This window comes from Tympanuchus pallidicinctus, unplaced genomic scaffold (genome assembly GCF_026119805.1).
Source record: "Tympanuchus pallidicinctus isolate F22 unplaced genomic scaffold, pur_lepc_1.0 scaffold1, whole genome shotgun sequence".
Taxonomy (NCBI): domain Eukaryota; kingdom Metazoa; phylum Chordata; class Aves; order Galliformes; family Phasianidae; genus Tympanuchus; species Tympanuchus pallidicinctus.
In genome coordinates, this window is record NW_026294618.1 from 101,409,062 (window position 1) to 101,432,088 (window position 23,027).

The following is a 23,027-nucleotide window of genomic DNA, read 5'->3' on the forward strand; positions in this document are numbered from 1 at the left end:
GGTTTTCCCCTGGCACATGTGACAGAGCGTGTGGTCCCACGTATCTGCAACCTACAGACTCTGTTAAATGCACCTTAGCATTTGCTGACTGCTGCGGGAGCACTGCTGGGCACAGAAACACGGCACGCTCTTCTTGCAAGTCATTTCCCTTTTCGTTCGAAGCTGTGTTCATGGGGGGAAGGGGAACGAGGCTCAAGCAGCCATGCACTGAGGGAGTCCTCAGGGAACAGAGAGACCTCAGTGAAGTCTGGGAATTGAGCTTCTCGGATAGGTGCATCTCTGACCTCATGGGTTTATTTAAATGACTGCATACGGCCTACATGTCTGGAGGAGGAAATGCAGGTATTTCCTTCATCGCAGAATTAGACAAATTACAGACAAAGAAGAAGAGCCGCCGGGTCATTTAGCCTGATGGCCAAGTTAATTCTGTGCAAGCTTTGCTGCCGCAGTGGGGGCCCCAGAGCCAGGCAGTGCAGTGCATGGGGTGTGGGGACACGGGCACCTCCATCACAGAGCCCTCCAGGTGCAGGGCAGCCATGGGGCACCCAGCTGAGGCACAGCCCCAGCCCCACGCTGGGGGCAGGCCCGTGGAAGGAAGGCTGCACGGCACAGGGCTCAGTGGGCACCGCTGCCTGCTGCAGCGTGGGAGGGCTGTGCTGGTGGGGGCAGGAAATGCTGTCACACGGCAGCTGAGATCCTCTCCTCAGCCCCTCCTTCACCACCTCCAGACGGGCTTCCCAGAGGCCCCGGGTGGCTTCTCTTCTCCCAAATCAAAGCACGTTCCGTGCTCAGGATGGTGACAGGCATAGCCCCATGTTGTGCATCTGACCAGGAGGGGACTGGAGAACCAGGAGCTTCATTACACAGCTGCCTCCCAGCTCTCATACAAAGGCACAACATGCCTTCCTTATTGGAGCACCACTCTCAGTTCCCCCAGCAGGACCCATGCCTACAGAATGACTGAGCCTGGCGGGTGTGAGGCGTTTGGTCACTGCAACCCAGTCAGACAAGCAGACAGCACTGCTAAGGACATGCAGACAGCCACAGGAACGTCTGCGGAGCACCGAAAAGTGAAGAGCCCTCACAAAATGGGAGAGAGGGGAAGGGGCAAAAAAAGTCGGGGTTTCGATGGAAAAAGGGACGAGGTTCAGAAAGCATTTGCTGGGATGCAAAATCCCAAATCAGATTGGGTGAAGTGAGCCTTTTTCTGGTTAAAAATAAGTCCCGAACCCAGATCATTTTCTAGCATATTATGCAATTAAAAAAAGCAAGGCGGGGGGAGGGAGCAGCGCGGCGGAGCTGAGGAACAGGCAGGCTGCGATCCAAGCGCCTTGGCCAGCTCCCAGCAGTCCCCGCGCCTGGAATCTCGGGTGAGCAAAACCTCTGAAATGTAGCACTACTGCCGGGCTCTGGTTTTTCTCCGCTCCCTGCTGTCACTTCCACGGCCTACTCCAGAGCCACGCACGTGTGCCGGGGCTGCTGGGGAGGATCTCCTGTTCGAACGTTCACGGCCAACACGCCGCCTGTGACTTCCGACAAACACGGCAAGAACGGCAGCTGGAGGCCCGCGCGAATCCCAGGTCCTACGGGGCTCCAGCACACGCTAAAGGAGCCGTGGGTCACGAAGAGGGCCGGCAGCTTCCCACCCCTTCCTCCTCTCTCCACCCCTGAAAAAAGACAGACTCTGTCCTACAGACATACCGACGTTCCATCCGCAACGTCCTATCTATTTAAAGAGAGATTTGTTAATGGCTCGGGGACTGCGAGAGTTTTGCAGCTTGTCAGGCTGCGCGAGGAATGTATGAAAATATTCATTGCACAAAGCCAACCTTTTTCCCCAGGATAAAGAAAACGCCATTGCGGTGGCCGTGCTCTGCTCCCTACGTCGGTTACGGGATGGTATCATCGGGGACACATCTCTGAAGAGCCCCAATGAGTCGGCTGCTGCCGCGCGCGCCCAAGATGGAGGTGCTGGTACAGCTGGACATTTTCTAAGCCGGCCAACAGCGATGGGATCATCATTAGTAAACACAACGATAAGCTCCCTACGACGTGTTCCAGGAAGCTCAGAAATGATTCAAGGTTTCCTGTACGTATGACTGTCACGCTTTCACATCTCACTCGATCTTCACGTAGCTTAGCTCAGAGCTTGTCCTTTCAAAAGACAAAACGGACCAGGAGAACTCAAAACTTAACCTCCAGCGCAGTTTTCAGTGCTCTTCTCCCCAGAAAAGCTCTCTAAAAAAACATTTAACTATTAAAGGCACAAAGCAGGTCTGCAGCCCGAGCAGGAGGGTTTTATTCTCCCAAATGGGGGCTCAGACGAATTCCACTGCGCTCCCAGCTTTGTAGAGTTCTACTTTATTCCCTTCTTCTCCAGCATGCAAATGGGAATTGTAAAAACATTTTCCTCCAGCTTCCATAAATCACTTTACTCACTCCAAGCGAAGCAAGGAGGCCGTATCTTTTCAGACCAAGTGATGCAAGTAAGAACAGACATGCTTTGAGCCCTGCAAGCTTTTCTCTGGATCTCTGTAATTGTGCAGTTTCGGACTGCCTGTTTATTCTTTACAGTTCAAACCACCTCCTCCTACCAGCAGTTTCATGCCTACGCTAGAGAGATCCCTTTTGTACATCTTAAGGCATCACACGCCATAAAAACAAGCTGCAAGCTCAAACATCTCCAACAAAACTCTCACTGCTAAACCTCTCCAGCCAGAGCTCCTGCCAGGAGAACGAAGGCACTGAACTTACAGAGCTGGCTGGGTAAAGACTGGGGTGAGAAGAGACCGGATTGCACCCTTCCAAGCATGGGACGTCAGAGTCCTACGGAACAGGGACAGGGGTTTGGTACACAAGGTAGTTTTGAATGTTATTGGGGTGTGTGGAACTCGAAAGCTGAAGAAAGGCCATGGAAAAAAATGAATTTATCCAGAGAAGGGGGGTGGGAAAGGACTTGGAGATTTTCCCCAACATTATCCACCAGTTGGCCCCAGAGTTGGAAGATCCAGACCCAGAAGCTGAACCATTGTTGCTGAGAAAGATGCAGTTTGCTTTTTTGCCCATTTAGGGTGATCGCACGTGCCTCAGAGCCAGAGAAATGCTAGCATTGTTTGGGAGCTGGCTTCTCTTAATTGAAAAACAAAAGTCATATAGACATATTTTTCATTTGCGTGTCATTCAGTGTCCTTCCATTGGTGCTCTTCAGACTGAGCTGGGAGGAAATACGGTTGGGGCTCAGCAGAAGAGATCATCAGCTTGGATCAACTGCACAGAAAAAAGCTTGCGTGATGCCTGCCTGCTGACAGCCCTGGGCTCTGCAAGAAGAGGGTTGCACACATCGAGGCAGAGATGCTGCATGCAGCAGTTTACTCCATTAGTCCTTGTTACTGCTGGGCTGTTTCTAAAGAAGTCGTTATTAATTGAGAATTTGGCACAGGGATGCACTGGATATATTGGGGAAAAACGAAGAGAAGAAAAGAAAAACAAAAGAGGGAAAGGTGATCGTTAACGTTAACTCACAAAGGTTTTTAACAGCTTTGTTTGAAATGCCTCTCAAGGCTGAGGGCTCTTCTTGGAAGTCACTTCCACAGCCCACAAGAGCCCTGGCTCACTGGGGCACACGAGAAGGAAGACAAAGAAAGAGGAAATGGGCACCGGGAGAGACAGAGTCTTCAAGAAGTTGCTCTTCCACTCACATTGGTGTCACCCTGTCAGCCAGCCCAGAGGACAAGCAGGTGAATTTGGCAAGGCTTGCTGTTAGAACCAGCAGCACACTGCTCACAGAGGTGAACGCACCCAACTGCGGAGCCCACAGGCAGCCAATCTCCCCATGTGTGGAGCACGGAGCATCATTTCCTTCTCCTCCATCCCTTGCTCCTCATCCTTGAGGGCTGCGCTGGCTGAATCCTGGCCTGATGGTAGTCAATGAGAGTTTTGTTACAGCCTTCAGCAGGATCAGGATTTGGCACCGGGAGCTGCAGGACCGAAATAAAAAGGTCTTTTGTGCCAACTGGGTTGGACTGGCATGATGAGGGCCGGCTCCTCAGTGCTAGCAGAGGTGTGCGCGCCCCGCAGATATCACTGAGCTGCCCAGCCCAGCCTCAGGGAGCACCTGAACCCACAGCCAGCTCCCACGGCTTCCAAGCATCCATCCTGGAGAGCTGAGGAGGCAGAGCAGTACTTCCACCCACCCCTCAGTCTCAATGCTGATCTTTAAATCCTGGCACGGCAGCATCCCAGGGAGCTGTACAGCACGTACCATGCAGCAGCACACGGCTACACTCAGCGTGCTGCAGCTGGCTCATACTTTGTGCACTGACGGGGCTTTGGTGTGGGTGGGGTTTCTTTTTTGTTTGTTTGTTTGGTTTGGGGTTTTTTTTGCAAGGCTGCTTCTCAGGACCCGATGCAGATTTTACTTGTTTGAGTTGAATGCGCCTGCGCTGCCTGGCTGAAGGGAGGGCTCCTGACGAGTGCTGCTGGGTAAGGATCTGTTCTAACAGCAGAGGTGAGCAGAAGACACAAAGGCCAACCCTATGCGAGAGAGCCGCACTGGGCTTTGTGCCCCTCCAGAACCACGCTCTCTCATCTGCGGGGGTTGTTTTCCCCAACACACGCATTTTATATTAATTCTGGATGGGTTTTTGTTTTGTTTCTTGAACAGAGCGAGGTTTAATAAGCACTTACAAAACTCTCCTTCAGAGCTGCATTAAAAAATTGGCCTCCTGGGTAGCTCTGTGCTTCCAGAGAGCACAGGGAATTGCTTTCATGTTCACAAGCCTTCAGCACACGGCCGCTGGTGCCAGCAGTAGCTGTCAGTGGCGGCTATTTCTCCCCTCTCCCTGCAGGCTCAGCATCAGCACCCACCCACCCACCCTGGAAGGCTGCGGCAGAGCGACAGGCCTTTCCAGGCTCAGGCTGAACTGGAAATAAAGGCAGCCACGGTGGGCGATGCTCAGGGGTTGGTCTCAGAACCGTTCAGCACAAGGAAAGCCGGCACAGGGCAGCAGAAGCTTGGATGCTGGCGGTTCTGGAGCGCGGCCCCTCTGCGGTTTGACTTGGGTGCTGGCAGCCCAGAGCCCCCCAGGCCCTGAAGGAACATCCGCCTTCATCAGAAAGTAAGGTGAAGCCTTCCTTAGCAAATAAGCCATGCAATTATAAAGGCAGTCAATAGCGTAACGCCAGCCAACGTGTTCCAGCGATATTTTGAAACTGTAATCTGATCCTACTGTTTCCATCCTCGTGCCTTGCCTGCTCTCCCTTGTTGCATACTGTACTATTTGAGGCCCAGAGGGCAGAGCAAGCTCTGGCTGTTTGTTAATGATCAGAAACTGCGTTTTGAGCACAGCTCTCCGTGCGCCGCCCACACGACTTTCTTGATAGTTTGTGAAGCTCTCAGCCTGCCCAGGCCCTGTTACAAGGCTCTCCGGGAAACAAAAAAGCCAGCAAAACAACCAGAAACACAACTCGCAAGCACCACTTCTGCCTTCACTTTCCAGCTCGTTTCTACCAGTGCTAAAAAAAAAATAAATGCAAAGCCGCAGTCTAAGGCAACCTCCAACTCTGCAGTGCGTTAAGCCTCGCAGGAAACATATGCTTCTATTAAATTGGAAACAGTTTCTAATGCTGTCAGTTTGCTAAATGTAACACGTTCTCTTGGAAGGAGCCGAGCGGTTCCCATGTTTTTGACTAACTGCACGCACTGAGCAGAGCGCGGCCGATAAAGCTGCAATAAATATAAGGCTCCAATAAATATAGCTTAGGATAAATTACTGCCTCATTAAGTAATTGTTTGGAAAAAGGAGAGCAGGTTTTCTAGATTATAGCCGTGTTATTAAGGGTGTTTATAATATTAAGAATTCTATCGGGGTAGCAGAACTTAATACAAGTTTAAATCAGACGGGCACTTGTTAGCTCGTTAAGCCATTAAAATCTGCCCTGGCAGAAGCAGGAGGGGAACAAGACGATGCAGGTTAGCTGGGAGCACTGCAGCCCAGCTATGAGCAACGAGGACAGCTTGTTTCAGCCCAGGGAGCAGGTAGAGCTGCTAGGCAGCGTTCTGAGGCTGGAAAACCTTTGCCCAAAACAGCTCTTATTCACGTGCAAGGCGGTGGTGTTTACTGGAAAAAGGGGTTGCCCAGCAGAAGACGCATCTATTGCAAATGTCTTACACCAGCTTGACGTGGGCCTCGGTGGCGGGTTGCCACTGGCAGCCGTGGCTCTAGGGGTGATCACAGGGCACGATGCCCTCTGTGCAGAGCCCATATTCAGCCCCCCCCCAGGACAGGATTTGCTGCGGCCCCACGTTTTGCAGAGCCACCCCATTGAACCGGCCAACGTTCTTCTCAAATTCAGGCTCCACGTGGCAGCCCTAAGGAAGCCGCCAGGCCTGCCAAGCACAAATCAAGTCATACAGCACTGGGTGCACGCAGGCTGAGCGGCTCTGTCTGCTGCCAGTGTCAAAAGCTGAAGGATTAGGATCTGCATAACACACCTGGGCATCAGTAGTAGGAAATGAGAGCCACGGTAAATAAAACCCGGCACTACATCAGGCCAGCTTCTCAGACTCCACTACGGGATGAGCTGATGATTCAGTAGGCTCTGCTTGCAGACACCTGAAAAGCACTCGAGCGCTTCCACGCACAGGCCAAGCAGCTCACCCAGCTCCGTGCTGCTCCTGGCACTGGGGCCCCTCGCCCAGCAGCTGCCAGTCCCACTGGCACGCCAAGGCCTGTGTGCGGGGAGAAGCAGGGCCAGCATCTCGTGGAGCAGCAATGAAGATGGCTGTGCACCGCTCAGGGCCCTGGCTCAGCCACAAGCCAGCCACCTTCCTCCTCTTCCCACCTCAGAGCCTGCAGGGCAGAGCGAGAGCGTGGCTGGGAAGAGGCTCCTTGTAAATCATATTTGAAACAACCTGAAAGAGCTGCTGCAGCCACCAGAAAGTGACACAGATTAACAAACACACATTCCCTTTTCCCTGCTAAGGTTACAAGACGTGATGCTACCGGTCAGCCTCTAAGGGAGAAGGATGAAACAGCACAACCAACACATCCCTCCTCCTCAGCAACGCCACTGGAAGCCATAGATCACGGCGATGCTGTGCTGTACGCCACAAGACAGCTCTATTGGCGCACACCAGGGGCCAGCCAGTATTTTTTTGTGTGCTGTAGCCCCATCTCTGCCAGCTGCGTAGCGTAACATTCCCATAAAGGTTAATGGGAGCTGTGTGTGCATGCAAGAGGGACCAGACTCCTTTGTGGATAATAAGAGAGTTTTCCATGTGTACTTATAATTGCTTGGTTAGAGCCCTTGCTTTCGAGCGCATCACCGTGCCTTTTCCCCACAGATAGCTTGTTTTTCCCCCCTCCTCCTCGGCCCTTCATCAACGCACGGGGGAAAAAAAATATCCACACTGCTGCAGAAAGAACCAAACGGTTTGCCAAAAAGTAGGTTATTGCTCTGAAAACAGTGCTGAATAAATTATCACAGTCAAACTGAAAAGCAGCGAACCGGGGGGAGGGAGGGGAAGAGCAAAAACCTCCAAAGAAACGTGTGCTGCAAAATGCAAAGCACATCCCAGCAATGACAAGTCATTTTAGTTCCCGGCCTGCAGGTTTCGTTTCGACAATTCGTTTCTTGCTACTGAAAGTTAAAAGAGGCAAAAACCAAAGATTAGAACAGAAGGCATTTCCCTGGCACTCCATAAAGCAGCTATGCTGCTCTCAAGTTGCTTTTACCGCTGTTGCTCCAATAAAGGAACGCAGCCCTGCAAACAGTGAATTCAGTGACAAGCGCTCGCTGGCCCCCCATTCTCTTGCAGGGGGGTGGTAAAACTGCAGGACGTTTCTCCACCAATGAGAACAACAACAACAAAGTTAAAGTTTGACACGACAGTTTGCTAAGACAGCGCTCAGTGATGTTATCACGTTGTCTCACCCGTGGCCTTTCAGCCCGGCACGCTGCAGCGCTCGCGTTTGTTGAAACGTTTTCATGTCCGCCCAAGGAACCCTCTGAGAGCTGATAAAGGGAACTTTGGCCAGCCTTGAACTGCTCTCAACGTGCAGCAGCCACGGCCAGAGAGGAAAGGGATTTCATTTTTTACAGCACCTGTTGGATTGCACGATGAAAACGAGCGCACTGAAGCGGTGCCATTCCAAATAGCTCCCAAGCAATCCAGTGTTTTAAGTAATGCATTAGTTCTCAAATATATCATTTTAACTATTACAGGGATGCTCTTCTAACAGCATATTTTAACGGTGCGTGTACTCAGCCTGTACTTTGAAGCATGCTTCTCATCGGTCACTTAGTGCAGAATGAAAACCCGACTCCCATTCCAGGAATCAGGAGTGGAAAATACAGAAGGAGATGGGGAAACTGAAACGGAGAGTTCTGAACCTCATTTTGTATTTGACCAGAGCAGCCCATTCCCCTCTCTCAAGAGGTTATGATGCTAGTTTTCCCCACAATTAAACAAGCAGACAAAACACACACACACGACACAGATGTATGACGTGAGTTGCAGCAGCAAGGAGAAGCAGGGCAGCAAGAGGAAGCTCAGCGCTGTGCGACACAGGCATGCACACCAACAACTTGGTAGTGCCTCTGTTCCTTTGTGAGGCGTTTGTGTAATGCCTCGGTTAGGGGAGGAGAGGGGAAGGGCTGCTCCAAAGAGCCAGATGGAGCAGGAGGGTGAAAGAGAGCACGTGCTCGAGAACAGGAGGGGAACCCAAGCGAGTTATCGGGCCCCTGGGACAGCCAGCATGAAAGTCGGCCCGGTCAAAATCCCTCCGCTGGCGGCAGCGTGAGTCACTGCTCCTGCACGGGATGGGCACATGGAGCAGCACACAGCGCTGTGGGCACAGCTCACACGCAGACAGCTCTCTCTCACTGGCACACACGTACACTGGCACACGGAGATAAAGCAAAGCGTTACCACTAGCTGAAAAAACTCTGTGGTTTGGGCATGCACGCCCGCCTCCTATCTTGATGAAATGTGTCTTTTTAAAAATATGCAAACGATATGCGTGCACGTGTACCTATTAAAGCACTTTCTTCCCCTGGTGAAAGGCTGCCTGTAAAAACACACCAAGAGTAAAGGGTTTGTGGAGGCGCCGGAAGATGATGGTGTATTTCTGAATTAGGTTTTAAAACTTCATTTTGCAGCTACCTGAAGTGGAGACAAAGCTGCCTTTAGGCATCTGAAACTAGTCAGACCTGCTGTAGCAGTTGTACAGTTTGCTTCAAATATGCCCTCCACTCTCCTTTCAACCTCCACCCCAACATATATCCGCATAGTTTACCTCCAATCATGGGCGGTTCTTTCTATAGCACAACTCGCTCGCCCTCACCGCCCGCCTGGCACGACAGGAGGTTTTAAAGGACTGAAGTTAGAGGCAGCTCTGCGGGGAACCTCAGGGACTGCTGAGGAAGGAGCTGATAATTGTTGTATTTCCATCGGGGTGAGCGTGGCTCCAGAGGCACAGAGTTTCTGGAGGAGATCAGGGAGTGAGAGAACAGCTTTACTCATCGCACATCACCCAAGCCAGCTTTTGGGCCAGTTTGTGTCTTCACGACTAGTCAGGGCTCCTTTGAAAAAGGAACTTCTTTCTTCTGCTACTTCCATATACCGCCCAGTTTTAAAAATAACATGGAAGAAAACAACCCACATTTGCACTTTTCTTTTTTGTGTTCTTAACATACTGGAACACATTTTTATTCGAACTTCCCTGGAAGCAGAAGCTGCCAGGTGAAATCTAATACGTCTTACCAACGTGAAAGCAAGGTAAACAAGCTTTGGCTCCTAATAATCACACAAACTGAGGCTCGTGCCATTCAACACCACTTCAAACTCAATTCCAGTGTAATTTTAATGAGAAATTCCTTGTTAGGCCCACCACTTGTCAAGACACCAACTGGGTCGTATAGGTTGGCAACTTCAGATGTTATAGCATCATAGAATGGCTTGTGTTGGAAGGGACCCCAAGGATCATCAAGCCCCAAGCTCTCTGCCACAGATTAGGCCATCAAGCTCCAGATCTGGTACCAGACCAGGTTGCCCAGTGCGCCATCCAAGCTGGCCTTGAACACCTCCAGGGATGGAGCATCCACAGCCAATTCATTGAGAGCAGCACTGCAGAGAACTTTGGGGTTCAGGTGGTTGAAAAGCACAGTGTCATACGGCAAGACCAGCTGCTACGTACCATGAGGGCAGAGGAGTGAATGCAGACCTTCAGTGGGGGATAACAGCTGGCACTCACCTAACACTGTAATGCACAGCTCTTCTGACACGCTGGGCTGACAGGCTGGGCTGCTGTTTCCCTCGTGCTAGCCAAGCCCTGGCCCCAGTGAAGGGACAAGCGGGAGGCAAAAACTCACACTCTGTTGGTTTTGCAGCTCCTCCAGGCCTCTCCAGCATCTTGTTTCTCAGCACCACTTCCAGCCACTCCTGCTAGTTTGCAGGACCACCCGCTCTGTACCATGCTACAGAGCTCTGCCTGGGAAATGCCCTCAAAGCAGCTGTTCCCCAGGCAGGAGTTCCCCCTCGAGCTGGAGGAATCTCCCAGCCATGCGTGGAGCACACCTTCACAGCTCCTCCCATCCTCCTCATGGTGACAGAGCATCCAACACCCTCACAGCAGCGGCCTCTGCCAGTCTCTGTGTGGTTTCTATTCCACGCAGTGGCAGCAGGGAGGGCACAGCTCCTGCCACCTCCCAGCCACACGTCTGCTTTCAGCTTTCTGCTCCACTCCAGGGCACCCAACGGCACAGTTAGTGCTGCATTTACAAGGTTTGCTTTCCCTGCTTGTGTTCAACAGTCAGCTTTGTTATTTATTCTTTTTTCTTTTCTTTTCTTTTCTTTTTTTTTTTTTAAAGTGTTTGCACTGGTAATGCTGAACAAACCAAAAAAAAAAAACCTGAAGCCTCCACTCCAGCAAACACAAGGACTGACGTTGTTTGTAAAAGAATTAAAGAACTACCACGTGTCAGAGGGTCCCTCTCCACGTACAGAAAGCAGGCACTTCTTCAAGGCAGCACAGCCCTTGAGACCGACAGAGATCAAGAGGCAGCCAACTGCACTGCCAGGCCCTGAAGGAAGTCGGTGCTGCTCTCAGCTCGGCCAATTCCACCTGCTCCACGCCGTTCATTAGCAGGGGGTTCACCCACGCTGAAGCTCTGTGCCGCCAGCCTGCCTCCATTTAAACTGGACCTTGCTCCCTCCTTCGGAGCGCTCCTGATCTTTGGACCTGGGAGCTGGAAGCTGCCGTTGCTGGCACTGATTGGTGCTGTGTGTGCTGAGGAGCTGCTGCAACCGGAGCCGGCTCCTCCTGAGCTGCCTGCTTGGGAGAAGGTGCATCTCCGCAGCCTTACAAAAAGCAGATCACCAGCAAACTGCTCACACTTCCAAAGCGCCGCCTTCCCCCCCCCCCCTTGACAGGTTACACTTTAAGATGTTACATAAAAGCAGAAATAGTCACAAGTATTTTGGATCACCTGTCTGGTGCGAGAGCTCGCGGAGAAGAACTGTGCCAGGAGTGTTTTACAGCAGCGTGAAAGAAGTCAGAGTTCCTGAATGTAGAGTATTGAATTTGAGGGCTTGCCTGCTAGTAATGCATGGCCTTAAACTCCTCCATGCCTCTCAGGCAGAGGTCTGGAGTGCTTAGATTTTTTAGGCTATCATTTCCACCAAAACACTGAGAAACCGTGGCATTATTTCATCTATCCCATAAAAATATAGCAGGTGTATAAAGGAATACAATTACACTTCTTCATAAATCAGCACCTACAGACGTACTTAATGCTCTTCAAGCCTACTTCAGACAAAACCTGAAGTACCTACGGCTAGCAAGTTTCTTGTTTGTTTGTAATCAGCTTCAGAGAAACAGAAATCAGCCCAACACAAAAAATCAAAGTCGGGTTTTATATGCACAGAGCCTGGCTTCATTTGTTAGCAGTCCAATCCAGTTCCTGCCCAAAAGGAGTGGGTGGATTTTACTACCAACTTAAATGGAAGTAGGAGCAGTCACGAAAGGAGGAAGATCTCCAGCTGTTACTTTAGATGCTGCAATACTTGCCTGGACAATGGAAGAATTCCCTAGGACGTGCTCTAATATACCTATCAGGCAGCACAAATTGCTCGCCCTCCTCCTATCTCAAACACCACCACGAGCTCATTACATTAAATCAGATTCAAAAGATACCAGCTTCTTATGTGGAAAGGTGTGCATTTTAACTTTAGGCAGAAAAGGCAACTTCTAATTCACCCTGCCTAACCAGCTGCTTCATTTCTAAGGTGATATACAGAATAACCAACAGCAACTTCACAATTCACTGCTGCTTTGGCATCACAAAGGCTTCCCCTGCACTTAGGTGCGTCTCCAACACATTTGGAGAGAGTATTTCATACAGGTGAGCCCCTACAAGTGGGACTAGAAAGGCAGGCACTGCCTTTTCAACTCACACCGATAGGAAGCGTTCACTCCTACACACAGCAGAGAGCTGATGTTAGGGGGCAGCCGAGCCCTCTACCACCATTGTTCGAGCAACAGCACGTCCTGCAGTGGCCAAATCCGGCACCCTGAGACGGCACAGAGAGCCACCGTGCTGTCCCCGGGCTTCACCGGTTGGAGAAGCCTGCGCTTCTTTGAGCAGGGAGTTCGCACTCGTTTGAGCACGGGCTGCCAAACAGAGCCGTGACACGCTGTGCCCCGCGCCGGTTGAGGGGGCCAGCAGGTGAAACGGGCACGTTCGTTTCACGTTACAGCCGTGTCACTGCCAATTAGCCAGCGAGGGGCTCAAAGGACAGCGCAGGAACCTCCCCGCAGATTTCCAACACAAGTGTCCCGGAGTTTTCCAGATGCGCTCGTGAAAACGCAAATAACAGCAGGTAACCGCACTCCCATTTCTGCGCTTAAAGAGAGCTTCCACGGCCGACACACCGACACGAGCGAGGCAGCGAACGCCCTGAACGAGAGGGGCAATGCAAAGATTTTGCTTCAAGCCGCCCCCCCCCTCTCCTCCCACGGCGCTCCCCCGCAGGAAGTCACAGCGAACACACCGCTTTCCAAAGCCGAACAACCCCTGTCCGCAAACCTCCCCCCACCACCTCCCGCTCCTCCCGGCTGCGCTATCAGGGAGCGTGGGGGGGAAGCCCCGCTAATCCCCTGCCCTAACGCAGCCCAGGAGAGGTGCAGGCATGCCCGGCCATATGTCAGCCTCGCTCCGGCACAGCACAATCTCCCACGTCGCCCAGCTCGCCCGCCGCCACCCCACGGCACCCCCCAGCCCCCCACTCTCTCCGCTCGCTCCCGGTGAGGCTGCACCCCTCCGGCTGTTAGGACGCGCCGCGGTCGCTCGCAGCGGGATGCGACGTACTTTTTATCGATTAAAAGTGCTCGGAGCCTCGCGCACCTGCCCCGCGCCCCTCTCCGGCCGGAGAGCAGCTCTGGGCTCGGCACGGCACGGCTCCGGCGGGGCTGCAGCGGGGACCCGGCAGCCGCCCCACGTCCCCCCGCCGCCCCCGGCCCCGCTCTCTCACCACATGCGGCTCCAGCCGGCAACTCGAGCACGCGGGGCGCCGGCTCTCGCCCCTCACAGCAGCTCCATATGGCGCTCCCGCGCTGCGCCGGGGTGCGGAGGAGGAGGAAGAGGAGGAGGAGGATTTAAGCCTCCGCTCGATCACGCAGCATTATACAATGGAGGAGGAGGGAGGAGGAGGAGGAGGCGGGAGCAGCCCCGGCTCCAGCCCTTGCCGCCAGCGCTGACGCCAGGGGCGGCTCCGGAGAGCTCCTCGCCCTCCGGCCCGCGTCACGGCCCCGCCTCACCCGGCCTTCCTCCCCCGCCTCCCTCCCTCCCTTCTCCTCCTCCTCCTCGTCCTCCCCCACGCGTGCCCGTGCCCGACCCGCAGCCCTGGCGGCACCGCGCCTCCAGCGCTCGGACTCTGGGCCGAAGGAGCTGGAAGAGCCGCCGTAAAGGCGATGCGTTCTCGCCGCTATGGCTTAGGCAGTAGGCTCTGAAGGTCCCGTAGCGATTTGGGATCAATCGAGCTGAAGGCCAAGCTAGAGACAGAGTTCCACGTCCAAGCAGAAGACTGAAAAGAAGACTGAAAAGAACGGTGCTTGCGCGCGGGCACACACACACACACACACACACAAAATCGCTTAAAACTGGTTTAAGAGTACACACACATACATACTTAAAATGACAACTGAAGGGACCCCATACAGCTGGAACTTAAAGCACTGAGGCTGCTATTTCCTACCACTGACGCCATAAGTGTGGCCCCATCTCACCTCTCCTCACAGTTCTGTCCCTGGTAAGCGACTCAATCAGCAGGCAGCAGAAATTAAAAGCAGGATTTCTCCTTGCTGGATACCTCCCAGCAGACAGGTGCAGAAATTCAGCAAGCAAGACTTCCAAAACTATAGTCAGGTTACCAATAGTCACTAAATGAAAGGAAAAGCTTCATTTTCTTTAGGAGTCCGGTGGCTCCTGCCCAGCGAGTTTCAGCCTTTTCAAAAGACAGCCAGAACAGCCCAACATGTTCATCAGTTTGGGTTTTTTTTGAAGCCAAATGTCAGGGTCACGTTCTGCACCCTCCACACTGCTGAGTGGGGGGGACAACTGCAGCGATGGCTCTGAGCTCTCCCTGGCATATTTAAGAGCAGAATTAAGCCTTCTGTAGTTACAGCCCTGTAAATCCTGACCCCTTTGCTCACTCTTTACAACACTACGTGTTCCCCCGCTCCCTTGCTAGTTCTGAGATGGGCTGTATAGACCTTCCCCATTTGTTCTGGGGGTTGCTCTGGACAGTGACAGATCGCACAGTGGGATCTGGCTGTGTGTAACTGTGCTGGGGACGCATCCAGCCCAGCAGTGCCTGCCTTCTGGAGCTCAAAGTCCACAGCAGGCTTACAGGCGCTTTGCCTGGGTGTGTGCATGCTATCGCCGGGACTATAGGCATAACCACAAACATTTGCTAAATAAGCAGCTGGGCTCCACTCTGACATGCAAGGCCTCAGTCTTGCCATGTAATACTTGGCAGCAAAAGGCCCAAGCCTTTACCAAAGTGTGAGCTGTGAGCACTTGTGACTTTGCTAGGTTGCTCCAATTTTACGCTAGTCTAAGAGAAAACTCACCGCCCCTTCTGTTTCCTACTGTAACTCCCCTGGGCCTTTCTTGGCAGGAGTTTACAGTCACACTGTAACTCAGATCATTCCTCCGAACACAACGAGTACAACCTGCATCCACGCTCAGAAGCACTCTCAGATGAGCATAGGTCACAACACGAATCGATCCGAGCGGAGTTCCTGCCTTCGCTCTGCTGCATCCTCCTCCAGGATGAGGTAAGGCAACACACAGCAAACAATCCTATTGCTGATTGCAACTCCCATGGCCTGCAGTGGGGTTTCAGGAGACCTTTCTGGCTGGGAAGCTCAGCTCCGCAGCAGTCTGGCCAGGAGGTGTCTGCAAGGCCCAGCAATTTGCCCAAACATGTTAGTGAGCTTGGAAACAGCCTGTGCCTGAGCCATGAAATGTTGGGCAGGGAAGTGAGTTGGCAGAAGCTCCCAGAAACCACAGGAGCTGGGGGAAAAGCCTGCAAGGGGCAGGCCGTTGGGCTGCTCACGTAAGAGGGTACAAACTAATGAGAAGGAACCAAATTGTGTTTCTCTGTAGGGTTCTGACCTGACACGGGCCACAGACACAGCCCAAACGCAGCGCTGTCTTGTCAAAGTCTGCCCAGGTCTCCTTTAGATCATTCAAAAGCCATCCTGTATGAAGAATAAATCAATTAACAGACAAATTAAAGATTGGGGGGGGAGGGAAGGGATAACAGACACCAGACTTCCTAGGGCAATTCATTAGAAATATTACAGATGGCCAGGTAATCTCTGGCTATCAACATGAGTGCTAATTAGGAAACGGGCTATCTTTAGTGCACTGAGATGTCGGCATCTCTCAAGTTGTTCAAAAAAATAAAAAGAAGGAAAAGAAAAAAGAAAGACACATTGAACAGTTTCCTCACTTTCTAATTGCATCCCTGGCCTTTCTAATTGCAGTACGTATTAGTGCTACAAGGTTTTCACCTGGTAATTTTAAGAACAAAACGGCTTGACTCCCTCCCTGGATGCTTTGGCATTAATGCACACAGGGGGTGACAGAGAAGCACCTAACACTGCCCCCCAGCAGACAACTTCTTGCAAAGCAAGACCCTACCAGCACCAATAACTTGGGAAAAGCTATCTTAGGGGCCTGCCTACAGCCAAGGGTGCTCATCCCACTGGTGCGGTGCAATCCACTGTGCAATACAGGTCCCACAGGGAAGAACCACTCAGAGGGTGGTGATGCACTGGAACAGGCTGCCCAAGGAGGCTGTGGATGCCCCATCCCTGGAGGCACTCAAGGCCAGGCTGGATGTGGCTCTGGGCAGCCTGGTCTGCTGGTTGGCAACCCTGCACATAGCAGGGGGTTGAAACCAGATGATCACTGTGGTCCTTTTCAACCCAAGACAGTCTATGATTCTATATTCTAAGCCCAAGAGTGAAGGTGTGAATTAAACATCATAAACCATCACAAAGCCTCAAGACATCCCCACTGAGGCCAGCTCAGGATCAATCATGGCCTTCTGGAAGGAGCCGTGGCCAGGCGATGACAACAGCAACTGCAGTGGAGCAGCAGGGAGAGATGCTCAGCAGCAGGACTGAGACTGAAGCACTAACGGCTTTCTTAAGCAAGGGTCAGCTGCAAATAAAAGCAATCCACTCCGAAAATAAATAAATTAGAGGGCTGCATTTCTGCAGTCACGCATCACCAGGGAGCTGAGCTGCACCTGTGGAAAGCTGTGTTGCTTTGCTTTAGATTTCAGTTGGCTTCTGTTTTTTTTTCCTGCTGGTGCAACTCATCCACTGTAAGAAGGCTGCCACGCACGTCCTGAGGCACAGAGGAATCAGTTGAAACAGAAGGAAGGAATGCTCCCCCTTCTCACTCCAATTTTAGCTTTTTCTTTTTTATTTCTTCTTAACATTTTCTGCTTTAGTTCCTGTTTTTCTCCTCTAATGTTCCTGTGGCAGGAGGAGAAACATCGTTCCCTAGAATGCATAATATGCTTAATTATCATTCTCTGTTAGTTCTCTAGGAAAAAAAATAACAAACAACTACAGGAGAAATCAGTTTAATTAATGAGCATGACCAAATGCAGCCTTACTTCTAATGCAGTATCATATATTACATGTCCAATTGGGCAGTTGGTCTTACTTAGGTAAAATGAACAGATATGCAAAAACCGTGGAGCTCATGAATCAGTGCTCTGAGCACAACTAACCTCCTCCGTGTGCTTATTCTAAGACTTGCTGCAGATTTCGATGCCAATTTCTGTTCCTAAAGTCTGTGGCTTCAAGTGGTGCAGGATCAGGCCCATAGGGTCCAGTAACGGAAAGCTGGGGCTTGGCAGGACCAAGGGCTGTGCTGCATGGTGAATTCATTAAGGAATTTTAAAAAAGCAACAAACAACACCTGAACTAAAGTAGTTATACCTGGTAAAAATCCCCAGAGCATTTCAAGGACAAGAGGGGCAAGGTTTTGTCTGAAAGAGAGACTTCACGATTTGAACGCTTTGCAAAAGGCCTGCTACTCTTCAGGTATTAAATTATTAAGGAAATATTATGGAACTGGATTATCAGGAAAGAAAAAAAAAAAAAAGCAACGTGCATTAGCTGGCTTAGTCAGAGGAGGTTTTGCTGCATTCCTCGTGCACTGAGATGACTCCCTCCCTCTGTAATTCCCTGAGCACTCCCAGTGCTCTGGAGACTGCTGGTGTGCATCATCGTCGCTCCACTGAAAAGCTCCGTTCCCTGACAAAGTGTGCACTGCCTGCCTGCCGTCACCGGCTACTCACACATCCTTCTGCCTCCTCACAGACATCCTTGTTTTTCCCATATTCCGTTCAGGCTGCATCTCTGGAGAGATGTGCTTTGCTGTGGAGCCAGGCCGCTCTGTTCACACCAAAGCTGTGCAGCACACAGGATCCTCAGTCCGTCCCTGCTTTGTACTCACGCTTCTGGAGATGCAGTGGATTGTGCTTCACACTGTGTTAAGTTTTAAACAATCCGGGGCTGTGAAATGCTGCTTTCGTATTTCTCCTTTCAGTGCTCGCTCTGCAGCCTCTCCAAGGCACAAGCCATTCTCTTCTGGAACACTTAGTTACTTCTTTGAAGGGAGGCTAGGTCGATACTCTGATACTCATCTAATACTGGGGGCCAGTACATTAAGAGAAAAAAATCCATGGATAGAACTGAAGGCTCTGTTTTACAACCAAGAGGGAATACTTCAAATAAAGGAAAACAACAACAACACAGAAGCAGGGGGGGGAAATTCAGAGAGATGGCCGGTCTTTGGGCCTAATTAACCACTGGTGTAAACAGATGTCACTGAAATCAAGCCAGAAGCCTTAGGCCACCCACTAGACTCCTGCACAATCCCAACCTGATCCTGAAAACCTGCACAACACAGGGCTGTCCAACATGAGAGCCACACGTGTGCCTCATTAGCACAAAGGGTGCCATCACGGTTGTAACGCTGATGGACGCTCTGCTCCCCGTTCCCCACAGGACAGCAACTCCTCCAACCTGGCTTAGCACATGGCAGCTCCTATTCAGAAGCCGAGCTCTGCGTGGAGCTGTGCTTTCTGGAGTGCAGACGTACCGCGCTGTCTTCTTAAACACATCTGAGACCTGGATGAAGCCTGTCTGCATAGGCACGCTGGAATACGTTTAGCACTGCTCAAGCTTGTTGAAATGCCGACGGCTCGATAGACCAAACAGGGCCACCAGCAGGTGATGAGAGGCTACAGACGTGGAGGTTCCTGCTCAGATGTGTGGCATTAAAGCACAGTGCAGCAGTATTGGGGTGTCTGAGGCTGTGATGGCACAAGCAAAATGGCGTCGTAGCTACAGTGCTGATGTAAGACGATGCAGCGCTGCAAATCTTACATAGCACCTAAAACCACGTCCCTGGAGAATAATGTGCTCGTGCTCAGATGCATTACCAAGGGGAAAAAAAGAAAAAAAAATATGTTTCAGCCCTTACTTAAATGAAAACACAAGTTAGTACACTGACATCCAATCAAATGCACCTTTTCTCTAGCAGCTGCTGCTGGCAGACTGGTACAGCACATTAAGCTCCCACACCACGTGGAGGGCTTGGGCATTTCCAATTGGCTTTTTTCAGAATTCAGAACCACTAGATTCAGCAGTGTTTACCGAGTGAGATACAGGGATTTTCAGGATGATCCAAGAAATCCTTCTTCCAACTGTCCCACGTGCAACATTCTTCACAGATGATGGTAATCTGAACTCCTTTCAGACAGACAGCCTTCTAGGGGTCTAATTTTAGGCAGTAAGTGACCTACACAACTTCTTCTAGAAAAACCCCAAACCCCAATAAAACAGTTGAATCTGCAGAGCCAAATTTAGATGAGAAGAAAAAGAAGCCAGCAAAAAAACCCCAAACAACCAACAAGTGTCACAAGAACATCAAATGCAGCATAAACTCCTACTGCCATTCTGGTCCACGATGAATAAATGAAGACAATCTAGAACTGAACTCACTGAGTCAGTGCAATGAATGCACAAATCTTTCTGTTTTAACCCTTCACAGAATGCGTGAATTCATTAATCATGTGCAAAAAACAGATCTGTAAAGAGGGGGAATGGGCATATATCTGGTGCTTGTACTGACGATGTAAGTGGAAACGATTCATTTGCTCTCTGCATTCCCCCAGTTCCCTTACCAGCCCAAGTCAGCAAAAGCCTGTATTGTATGTGCACGTAAATAGACTGTGGGTGAAGCCTGAACTTCTCAGCCTTGCCTAAAACTGTCCTGTGATGGGCAGAAAGGGATGTTAGCTTACTAAAGAAAAAGGGAACGGTACAGACTCATTTATGTTCTCTCCGAACCTTTTTTACACTCTCACTTTGAAGGAAGCTCTTCATATAGTGACCATTAGCCAAAGGCTGAGAGGTTTACACCTACCCCGTATTCCCAAGCAAAGACAGATGAAAGCCTTGCAAACCCCACCCAGTTCTCCTGGAATGTCACCAGGACAAAGAAGGAAGCCAAAGATCCAGCATTTATCACTACCTTGCTCATCTTCTCACAGCCCTCACTTGCTCTCTCCCTCTTCCCAAAGTGACCTCAGAGAGCCAACATCCTTAAGAGTGGCTCTGGGAGAGGGGTGAAGCAGCTCTCCTGTCTGGTTACCCCCATCTCTCTCCTCCAGCAGCATCTGACAGCATTTGAAGGAAGAAAGAAGCTATGCTACAGGCAGGACGGCAGAGTGCTGGGAAAGCCAGGGGCTTGCTGTTCCCTCAAGTCCACAGCAGCTGAGACAGCCACTTCCCAGCCAGCAGGAAGGGATGGGCAGAAGGCTCCCAAAGTCCTCTCCTTCACAGAGATCCCCTTGCCTGCAGAGCCCCAGTTTTTCTTACCAGCTTCCATCAGTTTTATTTGCAGGAGGAAAGATATGAACTGCTGTTAAGGTGCAAGCAGCCGTCGCTCCTGTTCCACAACCTGTGTGCAAAAGCAGGAGCTGCCCGTTGTTTCCCAGGAAGGCACCAGCCTCCTTGCAAGAGCCAAGCAGAAGTCAGAACTCCTGAGAGAGCTCCCAGGCCTGGTCCAGCAGGGGTGACTGTCCATCTGCTCATGGCCTGGGGCATTTGCTAACCATCCACACCCAGGGGACATTCCTAGCATGATTCCTGCTAAACGAAAAATCAGTAACTTTGCCTGCATTTTCACATTTGTAACTCAGTATTTTAACCTTTAGTTTGAAACTTCTTTTTCAACCTGTTCTTCTGCTCACTTTCCTTAGCTGAATGTTCAGCCCATGCCATGGAAGCAAAAGAAGAAGTGAAATGTCAAAATGCTGATAATTTGACTTGACACATGTACACAAATGGTGTCCCCATGCAGGTCAGCAACCAAAAACCTCTTCTTTCTGGCAGCACTCAGCAAAGGAAACCCTTTCTCATCAGAATAGTTGGGAACATGCAAGTGCTTGCTGCACTCCTGCCATAACAGTGGGGTCCATCAGGAGTGGCCCCTTTAAAATGCCGCATCATTACTGTTAGAAGGGAGGAGGGAGACCAGGAGTTTGGCTGCTTTGTTTTGGTTTTCAAACCACAACAAGCCACATTTGTTACTGAAACACCATCTTCCATGAGATGTTCAGGGGAAAGCCGTCAGCCCCCCAGCATGTTTTTCTTAGCTGACATGGCTGATAAGGAAAACGCATTTGTTGTTTTGAACTTTTATCTAGCAAAGGTCCACCACAAATTAATGCAAGTGAGAAGATGTTGAAATATGCCTTAGAAAGTTTTAATCATACTTTTTCTCTTTGCAAGCTAGCCATCATTCAGTAGCTAGGTGGTTCTAAATAAAGAACTCTAGTCAACAACAGGAAATAACTCCCACAGAAAAAAAAAAGGGCAGAATACAAACTCTCAGCAACTCTTGTACATAGCACACAACGGCCTTTTGTTCCATGCACATTAAGTCTAAAATCTTTACTCTTCAGAACATGTTCTTGCTCTAAGTAATTAAAACCTTTTTCTTGTTGTAAATATCGATCCCTTCCTTGTCTTTCTCCCAAAGCAGTCACGTCTAAGAGTCAGAAAATCACAGGCTACTCCCATTCTGTTCAGTTAGTAAGGACATTCTAGCAATGCCACATGATGATCAGGATTTTCAAGAGTTACTGATGGTGTTTTTTCTTTCTTTTTCTTTTTCTGTTCTTGTTTCTTGTGTTGGTGCAGAGGGAGGTGCAGCGCTGTGTCCTCAGCTGGAGACAGTTCACATGCTTCTTAACGTTCAGAAACCACTGTGCTCAGAAAGCACAGAGCACCTGGCCTGTGGGGAGGGGGATAAAGGAGAAGCCACACATCTCTAGCTGCTTTTTTTAAACTCCTGCTAGTGTCTACAATCATCAGCTTTTAACCATACAAGATGTCATGGGCCAGTGCCTGCAAACTTTACTGGCAAAGACCACCTGCTTTCTTCTGCACACAGTCTTCCTAAATCCAGCAGAAGAGCAAGGCAATAGGATCCAAATGTGCCACAAAACAAGTGCCACGGGCTGTGCTTTGCAGAGAAAGCACTTTCAACCATCACCTCAGGATTTCTGGAGTTTCTGCAGCTCACATTAACTCACCTGGGCTGACGGGTTGCTCCTGCCTTCAGTGCACATGTCAGACAGACAGGGCAACAGCTTTCCCACTGAAAGAAGAACTCCTATCCAGGGTGGATTCAGGCAGAGATGTGGCTAGAATAAAAAGCCTGTAGAAGATACTGGAAAGTAGGCTGGGGACTAAGTGTGGACCAGCCTGGAAGAGAACACACCTCCAGTCAACAAGAGATGTAGCCACACTAGGCACAGGATGGATGAGAAACTAAGGGCACATAAACAGGAGAAGAGGAAAAAAGTAATAATTAAGAAAACAAACACAAGTTTGTTCTTGTTACACTTCAGGCTGTGAAGTAGCATCTTTGCCTTCGCAGGAGCCTGTCTAGTCTGAAGTGCCCACAATACCTACACAAACAGCTCTATATTCTTGTAACAGGGTAGGGGAGGAAATCTTTAAAAATCTGTTGGTTTACTTGTTGTTTGTTTGCTGTTTCGTTGTTATTTTTTTAATTCCTTAAAGTTTTCATTAGTGGTCTGGTACTGTCAGCAATCAAGCTCTTCCATTAGGTGTTGTTTGGGGAACATCTCCATCTTCCCATAGCTTCCAGCTCACCCTTAGCAAAGATGATCTCATGCTTCAAGAAAGGGGATAAATTCCCCTTTCCGTCCTCAAAGAGATTTGAACTGCAGTGTTTCCTAAAGATTGCTTCCTTTGTGGAGGAGAACAACTCCAAAACATGCATAATGCACATTGCAGACTCGAGCCAGGTTCTCCCACCTGTATGAATGCTTAGTACCTCAAAACCAGAAGAAACGAAAGTGTCTGCATACAGAACTGGCAGGATCAGACCGG